This window comes from Manis pentadactyla, chromosome 13, assembly GCF_030020395.1.
Source record: "Manis pentadactyla isolate mManPen7 chromosome 13, mManPen7.hap1, whole genome shotgun sequence".
Classification (NCBI taxonomy): domain Eukaryota; kingdom Metazoa; phylum Chordata; class Mammalia; order Pholidota; family Manidae; genus Manis; species Manis pentadactyla.
Window position 1 is genome coordinate 89,934,896 of NC_080031.1, and position 16,147 is coordinate 89,951,042.

At 38.1% G+C, this 16,147-nt stretch overlaps 2 long non-coding RNA genes across 2 annotated transcripts in view; one reads left to right on the forward strand and one right to left on the reverse strand.

The window, feature by feature from the left end:
* The window catches only part of LOC130680379 (uncharacterized), a 425,533-nt gene that overhangs the window by 394,052 nt on the left and 15,334 nt on the right, over nt 1-16,147 (forward strand). The window lies entirely within an intron of this gene.
* Nucleotides 1-16,147, reverse strand: part of LOC118917129 (uncharacterized) — a 186,186-nt gene that overhangs the window by 74,100 nt on the left and 95,939 nt on the right. The window contains exon 2 of the long non-coding RNA XR_005026692.2: nt 6,110-6,287. This is a non-coding gene — a long non-coding RNA (uncharacterized LOC118917129). The remainder of the gene's footprint in view (nt 1-6,109; nt 6,288-16,147) is intronic.

Here is a 16,147-nt window from a genome sequence, read left to right on the forward strand (position 1 = left end):
AGAAGGTTTTTGCTCAGTATAAAGGACCAAAAACCGGGCTGAAAAACATCACACCCGGTGAGCCAATCTGATATTACTGGTAACACTAACTCCAGCCTCTTGGGCCCAGTTATTTTCTTTGTAATGACAATTGGATGAATTGATATTCAGTCTGTAATCTATTCTCAAAATGACATGATGTGGATTTTCATTTTGCTCCTGTTATTAACCCACTGTTGAGATGAGGCTTACCATTTTACAGATGATACACAGATAAACAGATGTGTTTATATACAAATACATGTGTGAGAATGTGTTTATGTGTATATATTCATACGTATGTGTGTGTGAATGTGTGTATCTTTTGAAAAATGATGCAACATATTTGATACACCTTTAGTCAAATCTTTATGACAACAAAATTAAGTATCATTAACATGCTAAGGAAGTATATTGAAGAGTAGGGCATATAACGAGCACATGATTAGAAAAATGGGTAAAATACATAAATGGGTATGTCTCAAAAAGAAATGACCAATAACCAATAAAAGTGTTTAATATTACTAATAACTGAATACACTTAATTAAAATAGCATGAAATGTCAACCTTTTTCATCTTTACAAATCCAGTAAATAATGATAAATTCCAGTGTTGACTTTGATCTTGAAAAATGGGGACTCTTATAAACTCTCCTCTGGTGAGACTATAAATTAGTATATTAATTAGAGGGTAATATGAAGGTGTGTATCCAAGTTGCAAGACATATGTATATTTTCTGAATTTAATCTAAAGAGAAATCACATACAAAGGCAAAGATACTCCCTGCAATGTAGTTTACATGAAAAATACTAAAGTTAGTGATAATATTTTTTTTTTATTTTATATTTGTATTGCAGTCAATACAACAAATAAGAGATGGACACAGAACTACATTTGTGGGTAAAACTGCGATATTTCCAGAATCTGTTGCCTGGCCTCAGTACATCTCCATATCAACGGGGTTTTCAAGGGATGGAGAGAAGTAGTCCATCTCCATATCAATAGGTACTTATAAGGAGGTTGGGGAGCAAGGGGGCACCTGCATCAGAGAGGTATTTTGGGGGTTCCCTTTGCAACTGGGTCACAAGGGACAGACATGGGTGAGCAGAAGTAGATAACTGCTTTCAAGCAATAAATGGATTTCTCCCACTTTATTTCTCCCTTTGACTGATTTTGGCTTCAAAGGTTATTTGCCCCAGGCTGGGAACATATTTTCTCCCAGGAGTTACAATGTTCATGATGTGGTATTGAGTGAACTCCCAGTTCACAGAATAACATATGTAGTGTATGGTATGTTTAAGATTAGTTAAAATATTTTGGTTAGGTAGATGCAAATACACATGTATTAGTCATGATTGTCTCTGAGGAGTGAAGTCATGAGAACTGAGAGAGAATCTAGTTTTTTATGTCACATACTTTTGGCTTGCCACAACTTTTATACCTGAACTTTATGTTTTTGTATTTTAAAGTATATTCTCCATTTTGAAGATATTACTAGGAAGAGAGGACAAAAGGCAGATGATGTAAATGAGAAACCGAGTCCAGGAACAACTGAAAGCTGGCTTTGATCTGGGTTTCTTAATATTACTCTCATTTCGTGCATGTCTCCTAAACATCAGAATCCATTTCCCCTACGTGTCTTCTTGTTAATACCCAGCAACGCTTTGTTTTCGGAGATTCCTGAATTATCTCCTTTTGCTTCTACCCTCCCTCCCTGGGCGGAAGAGAGCTCTCCTCAGCAGAAGAGGACAGCGGCCACACCTTAACTCAGACAGGGACAGAGCTGGTCCCCAGGACAGCAATCACAAGAGCAGCTGCGCTGTACCCAGCGAGGGAAGCTGCTGAATCCCGCCACTCAGAAGCGCGGCACAGGGCCGGCAGGAATCGGTGGGCTCATCAATAGCCCTCTAACTGCCCACTTACAGTGAGGCTGGAGGCCTTGGCACAATGAGGTCACAGAATCTCTAGAAGGTAAATCCTAGTAATTTCTGAGCACACATGACATATTTATTTCTCCAGTGAGTAAGAAAATTGGGCTGTATCTTATGGTGGTGTCTGTTTTTTTTAAGAGACTCATTTTCTTGTTTTGTGTTGTATTTCTAACCTTTCTTTCTACACTATGTTACAGTTAGGGCTTCCTTGCAAAACTTATAGCCCAAAAGTTGCTTACAAATCTATTTCTATTCTTTTGACTTCAGACAAACGATCCTTTGAGGATAGGCAAAAGAACTGCCCACTGTTGTGTTTTTAGCTTTCACTGCACTTTAGTGCCGAAGCTTGACATAAACCCTTCAGTCAGACACGCAGCAACACAATGCAAAATGAGCCTTGGGGAATTTGGTGACTGTTAGGAGATTAGAGAGCTGCTATTCACAGTCAGTATTTAAAAACCAGCAAGCTATAATTTGAGGGCAGCCAATTAACTTCAAGGTAGCTGTATCTGTAGAAACATATATAGATATAAATACATATTTTCAGATTAATGAAAACGTGGGCAAGGGCTGCTCTGCTTAAATTTTTGATTTACACATTTTCATAAATACCAACCAAATTATATTGACTTTACTCCATTGAAAAAGGTTAATCTGCCCACTTCCTAGGGATGAAATTAGCATTAGTGCCTATAATTTCAAATGTTTCTGGGTGTGTATGTTGGCCCTTACCTGCAAAACACATTCCCCACTTGGCATAATCTTGAGATATTTTGCAAGGATCACTTGCCCTATTCTTGGGAACTCAGTAAAACAAAACAAACTCAGAAGATTTAAAGTTCTACGAAGAGGAGGCTTACAGTCTTAAGACAGAGAAAATGAGAGATAATGTAAAACATACATGCAAACCCAAAGTGGATTCCAATAAAATATAAGAATATGTCACTCGCCTACTAAAAATCGTCCAAAGCCTTCTGCTCTCACTCAAAGAGCTAATGATTATTAGATGCCCCTCTCCCCATCCATAGCTGCCCTTCTTGCCCCACACAGGGCTCCTCTCCTTCTGCTCAAGCTGCTTGACCACACTGGCCTCCCTGCTCTTCCAAAAAAGCATCAGGCACACTCCAACCTCCACGCCTTTACACGTACTTCTTTCCCTGGACCAATTTCCTTCCACATACACACAGTGTTCCCTTATCCGCTTTCAGGTTTGCCTCTGATGTCACCTTTCCAAAGACGCCTTCCTTGACATCTGATAAAACTGGGATACTCCCTTTCTCCCCTTCTAATTCAGTGCACCTTCTCCCTCTCCCTGCTTTAGTCGCCACAGTGCATACCAGCATATGGTGACTATGTTTATTTATCTGCTTATTTTCTCTCTCCTTCCATTTGAAAGAAGTTCCCTGAGGGCAATATTTTGTCTGTTTTGTTTAGTCCTGGTCACCAAGCATGCAGTAGATATTGAACAAATATTTGTTAAGGGAATGAATATATTTTTATTGAGTGAGCTAATGAATGAAGAACAAAAAAATGAAAGAAAGTCAGCAATGAAGGAACATGATTTGTGAATGGGACTTTATGAGTATAGCCAGAAGAAAAAGGTGCATTTAGGCACCTATTAGCTTACTATTAATTTAAGAGAAAGTTAGAGTTCTATGAAAAAGCAGGACACATGGCAGAGATGAAAGAACAGTAGAGATCATCTGCGGGAGTGTTTTCCAAACTCAACAAATTTCCCAAGCAGACAAAACTATTCCATTATTTACTTCTAAATAAGATGGCTTTTACCAAGAACAACAATACCTGAAAATATTCAGCTTTAAAATACTATGCTAGGATTCTTGGGCTATCGTTGACATTATTGTCTCTAACCCACACCCAATCTACCAAGTTCAACTACTTCTTATCAACTCCACCGATATCCCACCAGTCCAAGCCACTGTCATCTCCAGGGGAGCTGCCTTAAGCCTCCTACCTGGCGTTTGTGCTTCTTCATTTATAACCCTATAGCTTTGCTGACTCAGAGTGATGACACTCAGGACAGAAACCCAAGGCTCTGCCACACCTAGAAGGCCCTGTGTGATATGGAGCCTGGCTCCACCTCCGACCTCATTTCGGTCCATCCCTTCTCCCCCCCACCAGCGGCCATGCTGGTCTTCTTGCTGTTCAGCACACCAAGCAAACACATGCCCCAAGTTGTTTGCACACATGGTTCCCTTGGAGCATTAATCCTCCAGGTAGACACATGGTTCACACCCTTCCCTCATTCATCACCTCCTTCATGGTTTAGTCCAAATCATCACCTCCTCAGAGAAATCTCTCCTGACCATCAAATGTAAAATTACAGCCCGTCCTTTATGTCCTTCCATATTTTCTGTTTATTTATAGTCTTTCTCATTTCCTAACATTATATTATAGATATACCTATTTCTATACTTTTATTGCTGTTTCCTCAGTGGCCATAACAGTACCAGGTTCAGAGTCGGTGCTCAAAAAATATTTATGGACAGCAAGAGCATCAAATGTGATACATGGAGAAGCTGCAAGCTGGGATACATTTTAGTCACTACTCACAGGAAGAAACGGACTTAAAAAATGGATTTATAGCTTTTCAGAGACCAATATGTTCATAATTAGAAGTCCTTTTTCCACATTTTTAAGTTCACAATCACTTCCTACTCTAGGGGAAAACATTCAGAACCACTATAAAAATTGCTGGAGTTTTCAGTTCCGTGTGATGACTGAAGGTTCATGGGGTGACAGAGCTTACGTTTTCCTCAGTCCTCACTTAGTCGGCATAAAACTGACTCAGTCAACATAAGCAGTCAGAACAAGACAAAAAACTCAATTTCCAAATTAGATACCTTCTCTCTTCTCATCTGTATTAAAAAACAACCTTGTTTGTGACCTGCACTTTATCACTGTGGTTTTAGAAAAATGTGTATTTCCTAAAAGACACAAAAATATTCAGGAGGAAATCAGGCTCTTAAATCTCAAAAATCTGTTTATAGGATGCATTTTCTAATCCTATATAATTTATAGAATGTGTTCATCTAATCTCCTAGTGTATTATGATTCCTTCCATTTAAGGTAATAAAAAGGGAATTAAGTTGCATGTTTACCATACTAATTTGGGTCTCCTTTAAAAAGGGAGCCAGAGAAATAGAATACTATACATATCTAATGTGTGTTCCTTCCTCTCCAGTTGCTGTTTTCCTATAATGTTACTTTTGCAATAATAAAATAAATCTGTATATTCTTTCTCCCAAATCTGAATAAAAAGTTTTGTGTACATACTTAGAGAAACTTCTGTGATTGTAAAATGTCAAGATCTCATAAAACATGTTTCTAAAGCAGAGACAGGCATATCTGAATATGTTAGAACTCAGGCAGAATTTAAAATGTCCCTATTCCCCAGTCCTTATGCAACCTCCCTAATCAGTGGGTGCTCTGCTATTTTTCCACCACAAGGAGAATTTCAAGTGGGTTTCTCCCATTGGAAAAGAAGGCCAAAGACATCACTGAATAGATATATGTGTGTATGTGGGTGTCATATAGCTGGCTTGAGCCACACATACATGGACTTGAACTGATAAAAAGCTACATTGTAAATGATCTCCATGTTCATGTTATATGAAATTACTGATGATGCTTTTATGATTCCTCTTTAAAATAAATTGCAAAGTATTATCTGGATATTAAAACATTTTCCACTCCAGTTCTTTCTCTGCTTTTAACCATATACATTCTTAATATGCTGTCAAAACAGCAAGGTCTGTCATCATTCAATTTTTACAGTATCACTTCTAATAAACAGGAATGTAAACAACATAAAATCCATAAGGCAAACATCCACTCATTTGTCTTGACTAAAATCAGTCTTTGAAAGACAAAGTTTTGATTCTAAACTACAAAGTGTGGTGAATTTACAGGTAAGCTAGCACTGTCTATATGTAGAGTCTAGAGGGTTCTGGAATACCATTTGCAAAAAGTATTTTCCAATTATTTATAGGAGCTTCTTCATGCCCAGTCCAGTTGCAGGCACCTAACACAACATTACTGAATGAACAGACATGGCTTCTATCCTTAAGGATGTCGGGTTACCACTGCATGACTTCTCATTATAATAATGTGTAGGCACATAAAAACACGCACAGACCTCCATGCAGGTGCTGTTTTGATCTTTTTTTTCCAAAGAAAAGAAAAATTGGGCAGTTTCAAAGCCACTGCCTACTGCTTAGAAAAGTAGAGGTCATGAATGTTTCATTGATGTATCTCAGATGTTATACCTTATGAATGAAGGGTTTCTATGCAACTTGATTGTGAAAATTATCTGCCTATGGGAATTCAGAGAAAAAAGAAAACTATTTTAAGAGGGTGTTTCCTGCATGAAAAAAAGGTTATGATGATGCATTGTTAATTTCAAAACTGCAGTTTTTAAAAAAGTCATGACCACAACCACAGCAATGAAAATACCATAAGTAACTCACTCTTCCTACCATAAAACTGGCTGGAACAGTGCAGGCTTTTGGCTACATCTACACTGCTGATTAATTCTTTGAATGCAGGAACTGTACAATCATTTAATGAAATGAACACTGACACATATTGCCTCAACTTAGAGAAAAGAATAAAAGCAGATTTCATCGTGTTTTAATACATATACAAAACAGGGTTTGTGTGAATGACCACTTTCAAAGGCTTCAAATGCCTTTTATTCACTCCTTGATATGCATTCACAACTCCGTTGACATCAATGAGAACTACTCGAGCGTATTGAAAAAGAACAGGCCTTTATGTGTATACTTGTACACTGAAACAGTAAGTCTGTACACTCTCAAAGAAACCTATTTGATTGTCTTAGTGTTAAGCTGATTTAAAATCACTGGCCACACTGTGTGAGATAGGGAGAGAGAGATGATTAGCAGGGAGGAGAAGGATCCAGGCATTACACAGCCTAAGTTGCCTTGCCATAAATTGTCCTTATTTTCCTTAACCACCAAGGACAGGAACTGGTTTCTTAATTTCTCTTTCGTACTAAATGGGAATTACATTGTCACTATGTGGAGAGAGGAATGACACAGGACAGTTCCGGTGGTTCCCTCCTGGCTACCTGGCAATAAACTGCAGTGGGAGTTGGCTCACGGCCTCAAATTCCCACAGGGTCTCTGGGTGGCGGTGGCACAGTCCACCATGGCATCTATCTCCACTTGAAGATTATTCTCATGCTTACAAAGGCCTTCCTTTGTGGCCACCTGACAGAGGTTAAGTATAATAAGAGCAGGATGCACGCAGCCAGGCAAGGTGTTTGACAGAGTCTGGGACAGAGAACATCATTACCTACAATACTTCTGAGATAAATAAACCTTCAGACAAACATTATGTGAACAATTAGAAAGAATGTCTCTGGTCCCACATGCAGAACAAAGATGAAATACCATTCAGAGTTTCAGGTTTCCTACTTAATGACTCAAAATCAAAACAAGCAGTTAATCTGTGATTAAGCAGAGTTCAACCGAGCAGGATCTGAGGCTTGAGCAGCATGTCTGAGGACACCCAAGAGACAGTCCTCATCTAAAGGAGCTCAGTATGTTCATTCACGGCAGCGTGTCCTCTGGGACAGATTGACTGATGATCCTTTAGCTGCCATCTTAAGTCGCAGCATTTCACAGTAGAGTTTGGTAGCGGCGTACAAAGTTAGAGAGGCATTTTCTACTAGGACTAGTTACCACAATTCACAATTTGCAAAAAGTACAGAGGAAAAGTGTTGCCACATCAGAAGGCAGAGTGGACCTCTGATGGAAGCATCTGAAAGCTTGCCAGAATTTCATGATGCATTATTTTAATAGCTCCAACACTAAATCTTAAGATGTAAATGACCACATGACGGTTATGCACTTGGATTTTCTCCTTTGCTCACTGCATACCCAAAACATTAGCCTGCTGAATGCATTTGTAGGCTCAGTACTTCCAGACTGACGATTGCTGCTTTTGGCACCAAGTTCTTGGTGATAAATAGCGATCCCCAATTTTTCTCAGCCATCCGTAACTATTTCATTGTCTTGTTTAATTAAGAGACAGGAAAATTACTTTTAGGAAGGTATGAGTTAACAAATCATTATTTTTCTTTAACTTCTAACATCTCAATCATATTAGAACTTGCTGTAGTCTCCAGTTTCCCAAGACCAGAGCAAAGAAAACTGAAAGATCATCACGTCTGGGAACATTTGAACCATGAAAAAGATACTACATAGCAATGTGCATAAGAGTCCAAAGAGATTGGTAAATCTAAGGGGCTTCTGCCCACCTGCAGATGGGTAATGGCACTGCAGTGTATTTCATCTGGTGCCAACTTCACGTATTAGAATTAGAAAGATCATGGGCCTTGGAGAGTCACACACAGCAGGGAAGACCAGTGTCCCTCTGCTACCCACTGGTTAAGTGATCTTGGGGATATTAACCAAGGATGCAGTTTTCTCACTCATAAAGTATAGAGAGGAGTATTTCTCTCATGGAGCATTAAAAATTACAGCAGATAGGGATCCTGGCACCAGAATAAGCAAGGTCTTACTAGGCAGTCAACATTCAATAAATATCAGGTAGTACATGTTACCTGCTGTAGTTTACATTTTAGAAATGAGGAAACTGAAGGTGAGTGAAAGATTACTACTGATGAAACCAGAGCAAAATCCCAGCTCCCTTATGGAGGACCTGGGACTCCCTTATACAGTCCTTTCTGTAGTACGTAAAACTACCCCTTGTGTTAGCGTGTGTATGCACATGTATGTTTCATCCAGATGTCCTGGGGCTGGTACCACTTCTGCTTAGCCAAGACAGCTCATCCCCAGGGCCACTTCCTCCTTTCACTGAATTCACTGGGCTCCTTTTTCCTCCAAAGGAAACTTGAGATAATCTTTGCCATCAACAGGACACTGAATCCAGTTCCGAAAAATCTCTGCTTCCTTCTTACTCAGACATCTCCACAGTGGGAAACCCTCCCGCCAACGGTGTGATTACTCAGCACCACAATACTGACAACATTTTTAGAGCAAAAGGCAGATACCTTTACCTCTAATGATCAAGATAATTTTTTCATTCATGTTTATTGAGAGTGTCAGGTGCTCATGATATAGAAGTGAGTAATACATGCAAAGTCATCACTCAGATGAGCTTAAATTCCAAAGGGGCAAAGAAAGAAAAGCAAGCACACAAACAGTTCATCTGGGTGATCTTGGACGAGTCGTTTTGCTGTAGTAAACCTCATTTCCTCATTCTTAGAACTGAGGGAGTATTTTTTATAAAATCCATCACTAGCTAGGAAAATATAATATTAACCCATTATATCAAATTTTCACTACAAGTGCATCAAAGCACTAAATGTAAAAAGAAAAGTCATAAAACTTTAAAAGTAAGGAGAATATTTTATAACCTTGAGCTTAGGGACATCTTGTAAAGAGATTTTTTAGCCAATAAAGAAAATGTAGACATATTAATACCATAAAAAATTTACATATTATATATATATGGTCACAGAACCCATAAACAAAGTCAAAAAACAAATGAAAGATTAGAAGTAAATATTTGCAAAACATACAGTAAGTATTCTGAACATGCAAAAAAAATGCTCTAAAATGGATAAACTACCCATTATAAAAATGGACAACAGCTATGAATCACAACCAGTTTTGCATATCAGAAAATAAAAAAGAATCACAATCCGAGTAGTCATCAGAAAAATACATAAATTATGTAAACAAGAAAAGAAACTTTGTCAAATAATTCGACAAAATCTTTAAAGGCCAACTGCATTCGGTACTGATAAAGGCTTAGAAAAATATTTTCTCTCAGACACTGTTAGTAAGGTTACAAATTATGACAAATTTTTGGAAAAAGTAATCTGAAAATACTTACTAAACTTTAAAATCACATACCCTTTGACCCCAAAAATCCCACTCCGGGAAAGTATCCAACTGAAATAAAAGTGCAAGTGCTTACAGATCTATATAGAGAGATTTACAGTGGCATTATTTATTACTGGAAAAAAAAAAGAACTGGAGACAGTCCAGTCTTGAGGTCTAATGTCCCATCTATAAATGAAGAGCCCATTTATAAAGAAAGGTTTTGACCAATTATGTTATACCTATTTAATACAATTCTCTGAGCTCTTAAAAGAATTAAGGCAGATTGTATGCATTAACTTGCAAAAAGATTACCTCATTGGTGAAAAGAACAAGTTACCTAATAATATATATTAGTTGATCACAATATTGTTTTTATCTGTATGTATAAATGCCTTTTATATTTGTACAAGCAAAGAATATAATAATGAACGTTTTAGGATTTGTAAAAAATCAGTACCTAAGAAATTCCTTTAGAGAGGTAGTTTAAAAACAACAAAGTGAGAATGTATCTGTGTACATTAGGCACTCCTTTATTTTGGATTTTTGCTACAAGTGTGTAAGACTTTCAAAGTCAAACCATTAAATAAAACACACAGTGTGGTAGGGACCTGAGCAGAGATGTATGCAGACAGTTAACAGATCCCTGAGAGGGAGCAATCTGCTTTTGTGGAGCAGTCAGGGAATTTCCATGGACAGGGTAGCCTTTGGGCTGAATCTTGAGAACACTACAGCAATGTCACTTTCATTGGTCTATAATTTTGAGGAGATGGAATCCAGTTCTGATCCTCTCCTTAATGCCAGAGGTGCTCTTTGGTAGTCTGATTCTACTAAATCAGACTCCATTTGGGGCCTGTCACCTTGTGTTCGACAAAACCACCACAATACCATTATCATGTCTAAAAAAAAAACCTTCAGTAAAACCTTAATATCATCAAATAGTCAGTGTCCATATGTTTTGTACCTTTGAAAATTTCAGTTACCTGCCTCATGGAAAGAAAGAAGCCAAAATTCTGCTCAGTTTTTGTTAAGGAGCGCATTCATTGTAGCCAAGGACAGAGGGATTATTAATAGTAAGGAGTTAATACAAATGTACCACTTGCAGGACCACATCATAGAGAAGGAAACGAGAGTAGAAGAAACTATCCCAGGTCCTGCTCAGCTGGGCTTTGGAGGGGAGCCCAGAAAGATGGCATTTTAACCTTTATCGCCATTGATAATCACAACCAAGAGCTGATTACAACACAGAATGTGATAGTCACATATTTTTGTCCTAACATTCAATTTCAACTGGTTATTCTGTAATTACGGATAGATTATTGGAAGCTAAAGCTAATAAAGAAGTAATAAGATGCTCTTCCCATAGGAGTACAGTAATGACTCTGAATTATACAGTATTTCAGAAAATGGATACAAATATCTTATTGGCAATTTAAATACTTACAGTCCTCAGACTTCTATTTCATGATGGAGTAGCCATCATCTTTACAATGAGCATACCATACACTAACAGATTAACACAAATATATTACCTACTCAGATCCTTCCTTATACACTTGCTTTGAAGGTGAGAATGTTGAATCTATTACTCCCCTGCCCAAAACAGTATTTTAAGGGAGGTAAACCCATTCAATTAACCATGATTAACTATATGGCTCCATAATAATAAACTCTATCTATAAAATAATTGGAGGTACTAGATTAGATCATTTGCAAGGACTCTTTTGATTAAGGAGTTTTATTGAGATTTTGATTCTTTCTACTATACCTAATTCTTCACTTACCATTGTCTCTCTAAATATCAGATGTTCTATCAGGAAAGGTGTTAAGAGTATCATCTTAAAACATACTTAGAACTACAAAATAAAGGGGATCAGGTTGCCTTCTACATTGGAGTAGAAACCTATTACTTTGCACATTTGAATAACATTTTTCATAAAGAATCTTGTTTCTTATGACTTGTCAAATGATATGCCAAATAAATACTTATTGACATAAGCTTCAAGTAGGCAGGAGAAGAAAAAAATACATTTTAAAAGCCAACACTTTTAAATTGTCCACTGTATTTATATCTCAGAAAGCAAAATGATTTACTTGTGGCACACATAAGGCAGAAAACTTTTCTTCTGCAAACCAAGTTGATTGTTTTTGTTATATTTGCTTCTGTATCCTTTCACATGTAAAAGATATCTTAATAAGAAAAAATGTAACCCATCCTCCCAAATATGAGTCAGTGAATAAAACACAGACATGCTGACTTTGAATTATTCTTACAGAGCAAATATAATAGTATCTAGGCTCAAAGGAGATAAAGTTTTTACCCAATTACATGGGAGGAGAGGGAGAAAGCAGGGGAGTAGAAAAACCTTTGCAGAGAAAATTGTACTTGAATTTGATCTTGGCAAATGAATAATAAAAAAAACAAAGACAGGAAGTTATTCCAAGGAATATCAACTCCAAGGAAAGGAGTCAGCATAGGGAAGAGAAGATGAAAGAGAGAAAGGCTCAGACATCATGCTAGATATTTTCAACAGATACACTTGTTTAATGTTCACTGCAATCTGATTATTATTATCATAATTTTATAGATGTGGAAAGTGACGTTCAGAGAAGTTAATTAAGTTGCCTAAGGTTAAACACTCAATAAATAGCAGAGCCAGCCTTCCAATCCTAGAAAATGGCTTCAAAGTCACAATTGCATGGGAATAATCATTTATTCAAAAAGTCTTTATTAAGCACTCACTGAGCATAAACAACTATAGTTAAAACCAGTGATGCCAAGGAGTCCAAGATGTAATTCCTGTCTATGAGGAGCCTGTTGGGCTCTTGGGCTGGGTCAGGACATAGTAAGCTTCTGAGTTGATCTGCAATAATCTCACCAGCCTCTTACTTCCTGCTGTTTTCAGTGCTCCGCGGAGTACCCTCAATTCATCCTCACTGGGACCAGGTAAATGGCTGAATCCTATTCACCACTGAATCTGCTTTGAAACAAGGATGATCCTGTTGCAAGCAGGGGGAGTGCAGGGCTGTCTGGAAAAGTAGCTAGAGAAGCTTCCATCTTGAAGGAGCAGCCACTGTCCCTAGAGGTCTCAGCTCAAGTGTCCTGTTCTTTGGGTTTCCTTGGATAGATGCTTAGGAGCAGAAAGACCCCAGATGTTCCCCTTCCCTTTTCCAGGAGGGGCTAGGGGTGCCCAGGAAGAGCATGACTCCTCTTCTGTTGCAGGCCTGGTGAAGCTCTTGGAGGCAAGAGTTAAGTAATAGCTCCTCCTAGTTTTCTTCTCTTTGACATTATCTTTGTCCTAACAATCCATTCCTCCCCATTTCCTATTTTCATCCTTCTTGATGTGCTAACATGAAGTAAACTGTCCTTATTCTCAGGAACTCTAACCTAGGAGAGTCATCTTGTTTTCTAGCTCTGCAGAGCTTACTCGTCTCCTGCTCGGGAGGAGCATTCCCTGTGCATGCTGACATTAGTGCACACACACTCGAGCTACATCTTGAGCCATGTCCCTGGGCCAAAGAGAACGAGGCTCATCTACAGGCTTTGAGCACCCAACAGAAGAGATGTCCAGATCTCAGGGACTACTGATAAAATGTGGATACACTTCCAGTTTTAGATGAACACTAGCAGGGATAATTTCTGCAGAACACTCCCCTGCAGTGCAGTTGCCAACTGCATAGAAAACCTAATTGTCCCACGGTATCTTTAACTTGATTTTGGAAAATGAAATGCATCAGCCAGAGACTATAGGAAAAAGCAGCATAAACTGAATACTTAATACACATACACATGGATTTGTTATCCGTCATTTTGGTAAATACCTTGCTGTTCATGCCTTCATGTTCTACTTCTTAGGGAAATGAGAGAAATATTTTTTAAAATTCTATATAGATTTGTTTCCTCTGATTAATTTATTAATAGATATAGGAGGCACTTGATACATTCTGATTTCTAGAGTTGCTACTAACCTACGTAAAATCAAAATCACAATCCAATTAGCAACTGCCTAAAAATGCCTTGAAGATTATTAGCTTTAAATTCTGCAAAGCTGTGTTTATTTGGCTTTTGATTTTGAATATATCCCAACTGACAAATTAAGAACTATTAAACCCTGGTTTGGTTTGAGTCTCTCTGAAAAGGCTATCCTTATCAAAATAAAATGGGACCTAACAGCTCAAAGACATAAGGTTTGCTTTATCTCAGACAAACACAGCTAGAACACAAGAAATGAGGAAGAAGGAACATTAGCTGGAAAGGCTTAACATTTTCTTACCAGCGAGCACACTGGCTTTGGAAAACCTTTCAACTTAACAATGGTTTGCATTATCCTCAGTCATCCATTTTTCTCTAAATCCTCTTTCATAGGCATTTCCCAGAGTTCTGTCCACACAGCTTGACAGTTTTGTTATTTTGGTCTGATTTTTCTGCAATTTTCTTTCTCTGCTGTCTGGACAATTTTATCATTTGCCATATTTTTCAGACTGGTGGTTGTATTCTCCCTTCTGGACTGGGGGCTTTATTCTGGTTTGGATTTCTGGACATTTGGCAGGCTACAGCTATAAAATGCAAGAGATTTGGAAGCTCTGCACATGGTAAGTGTACTGTGTGCTTTCATTCACAATGGGCTTCTGTTGTTTTACAACAGGTGGGAAAACTGCCAACTCTTATTTCCTCTGCACCCACTTCTGACATATTTAAACAAGCCTGTAGTAGTGACTCACAGCAATGAAGGTTTGTGGGTTTTTTGGTTCTTTTTTTATTAAGGTACCATTGATATAAACTCTTATGAAGGTTTCACAAGAAAAACAATGTGGTTATAACATTCACCCTTATTATCAAGCCCCCCCCATACCAAATTGCACTCACTGTCCATCAGTGTAGTAAGATGCTAGAGTCCCTATTTGTCTTCTCTGAGCTACACGGTCTTCCCCACGACCCCACATACACCATGGGCATCAATAATGACACCCCACAATCCATAATCCCTCCCTACCCACCTGCCTTCCCCCAACCCTCCCTTTGGTAACCACTAGTCCCTTTTTGGAGTCTGTGAGTCTGCTGCTATTTTGTTCATTCAGTTTTGCTTCATTGTTACACTCCAAAAATGAAGGAAATCATTTGCTATTTGTCTATCTCTGCCTAACATTTCAATGAGCATAATGCCCTATAGCTCCATCCATGTTGTTGCAAATGGTAGGATTTGTTTCTTTCTTATGGATGAATAGTATTCCATTGTGTATATGTACCAGATATTTTTATCTATTCATCTACTGAGGGATACTTAGGCTCTTCCATTACCTTGGCTATTGCAAATAGTGCTGCAGTAAACATAGGGGTGCATATGTCTTGTTGAATCTAAGAAGTTGTTTTCTTTGGGTAAATTCCTAGGAATGCAATTCCTGGATCAAATGATATTTCTGTTTTTACTTTTTTGAGGAACCTCCATATTGCTTTCCACAATGGTTGAACTAGTTTACATTCCCACCAGCAGTGTAAAGAGGGCTCCCCTTTCTCTGCATCCTCGCCAGCATTTGTTGTTCCTAGTCTTCTAAATTGGCCATCCTAACTGGTGTGAGGTGATACTCATTGTGGTTTAAATTTGCATTTCCCTGATAATTAGTGATGTGGAGCATCTTTTCATGTGCCTGTTGGCCATCTAAATTTCTTCTTTAGAGAAGTGTCTGTTCATATCCTCCACCCATTTTTTAATAGGGTTATTTGCTTTTTGGGTATTGAGGCATGTGAGTTCTTCATATATTTTGGATGTTAACTCTTTGTTGGATATGTCATTTAAAAATATATTATCCCATATGGTAGGATGCCTTTTTGTTCTGCTGATGGTGTCCTTTGCTATACAGAAGCATTTTATCTTGACGTAGTTCCATTTGTTCATTTTTTATTTTGATTCCCTTGCCCAAGGAGATGTATTCAGGAAACAGTTGCTCATGTTTATATTCAAGAGATTTTTGCCTATGTTTTCTTCTAAAAGTTTTATGGTTTCATGACAAATTCAGGTCTTTGATCTATTTTGAGTTTCCTTTTTGTATGGGATTAGACAATAATCTAGGTTCATTCTCTTGCATGCAGCTGTCCAGTTTTGCCAACACCAGTTGTTGAAAAGGCTGTCATTTCCCCATTGTATATCCATGTGGCTCCTTTATCATATATTAATTGATGATATATGCTTGGGCTTATATCTGGGCTCTCTAGTCTGTTCCATTGGTCTATGGGTCTGTTCTTGTGCCAGTACCAAATTGTCTTGATTACTGTGGCTTTGTAGTAGAGCTTGAAGTTGGGG